General features: G+C 41.5%; 1 non-coding gene across 1 annotated transcript; it reads right to left on the bottom strand.

Moving 5' to 3' along the window:
* Positions 1 to 1,260: 1,260 nt before the first annotated feature.
* LOC115029771 lies at positions 1,261 to 1,390 on the bottom strand. Its single transcript, XR_003835337.1, has one exon. It is a non-coding gene; the product is annotated as a small nucleolar RNA SNORA31 (small nucleolar RNA).
* Positions 1,391 to 2,083: the final 693 nt, after the last annotated feature.

Below are 2,083 nucleotides of genomic sequence, written 5' to 3'. Positions count from 1 at the left end.
ATATATATTCATACAACACACATACACACACAGAATATAGATAAATAAATATTAAAAATAAATCAATTATTAAAGCATATATATGTATATATGTGTATATGTATATATGTATATATACATATGGCTTGGAAATTCCACTGTGGCAGAGCACTAGCCTAGCATGCCTGACCTCAGCATTTTTGGCCTTAGCCACTGGCTGGCACACCAAAGAAGCAAGCAAGCAAACAGTAACACGCAGAATGGGACTCAGTGAGACACACACGTGCCAGACTTCTTTGCTGACCAAATTGCATCCTCGGCTCTTGGGGGAGTCCTTTATTTTTATTTCTAAAATAAGTTTTAAAAGATTTTTTTATTTTATTTTATGTGTTTGTCTTCATGTATATCTACACTCCAGGTACTTACTCAGTGCCCAAGGAGGTAAGACTTTTAGATCCATTAGAACTGGAATTACAGATGGTTGGGAATGACCACGTGGATGCTGCGGCTTAAACCTGGTTCCTCTGCAGGGGCAACTTGTGCTCTTAACAACTGATCCTTCTCTCCAGGCTCTAGGGAATCTTTTAAAACTCAAATCTAATCAAGTGTCTTTTCTATGCTTAAACACCTTCAGTGGCCTTTGACCTCTGTTTAACTCTAATCCAAATGCCTTAGTAAAACCTAAGTCCCATAAAGATCTGCAGGGTCAAGACCTGGGGTCAGACCCAATGTTGGCTATGCATTGAAGTCTTCTAGAAATATTTTTTTTAAAAAGTCATCAATGGTTCAGCCCTGCTTCCTTTTCCTGTGTGAGCGTCTGTAGTGTGCACTAAGCAGGTGCTCTGTCAGGGAGCCTCCAAATGCCTGCTCATTTGGAGACAGTTTCCCTATGCAGCCCAGGTTAGACTCAAGTTCGAAGTCCCTCTGCCCCAGTCTTCTAATTGTTAGGATTAAAAGTGTGTGTCACTTTAAAAAAAAATAATTAAATGCATTTTATTTTTAGACGACCTACATGACATTTTTCTTTAAAAAGAAAAACAAAACCCTCAAAACAAACAACTCCCCACCATAACAATGCCTCCCCTCCAAATAAATAACAATCAAAATAAAAGCTCAGGATGATGTCAGTCCCATCTGTCCCAAGTCCTGGTGGTGTATGGATGGTAAGCAGCCGCCAGTTGCCAGTTATGGTGTTAGGCGAAAGAAACAAGTGGTGACTGCAAACCAAGGAGAGCGAGTTCCCGAGCAGATCAGCTTGAGTGTGGAACTCCCCTGGCATGGACATGTGCTCTCCAATTCAACCTGGGCACAAAGACACAAAGACAGGCACAGGGAGAGTTTCCTTTTGCATCCTAGCGCAACCCAGAAGTGTTACTTTTAAATCTTATGGTGCAGTTGAACTGGGATGCGCTGGGATACTGACATATTTGACAAGCTCCTGTGTAGATTTTATATCTATTTGTTTTGGTTGTTCAAGATAGGATTTCTCCATGGTAGGCCTGGCTGTCTTGGAACTTTCTCTGTAGACCAGGCTGGCCTTGGGCTCAGAGATCCGCCTGCCTCTTGAACGAAGTGCTGGGACCAAAGGCATGCGCTACCACTGCCAGGCTATTCTGGGTAGATTTTAAAAGATGGCGGAGTTGAGAACCTCTGCATTGAATCTGGCTGATCATCACCTCCTCACCAGATACCAACTTGCCTGAGCTCTTCCAGCCTCAGGACTTTGGAGATGCTGTTCCTTCTGTCTGGAAGGCATTTTCCCTAGCTTGCCATGTGTCTCCTCCTCCCCCTGCCCCAGACTCAGTTTAAATGTCTCCTGTTCACAGAGGCCTCTCCTAAGCACTCAATGTAAGATGTTTTCTCTTGTCACTATCAATTGTTAATTAAAAAAAAACTTTCTTAATTCTATCGCCATTAAAAGTTTTGGATTTATTTGTTTCTTAAAATTATTGTATTTCACAATAGATGATAGCCAGAAGAAGAAAAGTTTGTGTGTGTGTGTGTGTGTGTCACACCATTTACAATGATAGCGTGTGATAGGAAGAGTTCTAAGAATAGAAAAGGGGGCACATTTACAAGTTAACAACTTAGTTTGTTCTCATTT

The sequence above is a fragment of the Mus caroli genome, chromosome 17, assembly GCF_900094665.2.
Source record: "Mus caroli chromosome 17, CAROLI_EIJ_v1.1, whole genome shotgun sequence".
Taxonomy (NCBI): domain Eukaryota; kingdom Metazoa; phylum Chordata; class Mammalia; order Rodentia; family Muridae; genus Mus; species Mus caroli.
Note: the sequence above shows the minus strand (reverse complement) of the source record. Positions and strands in the feature narration are given on the sequence as shown.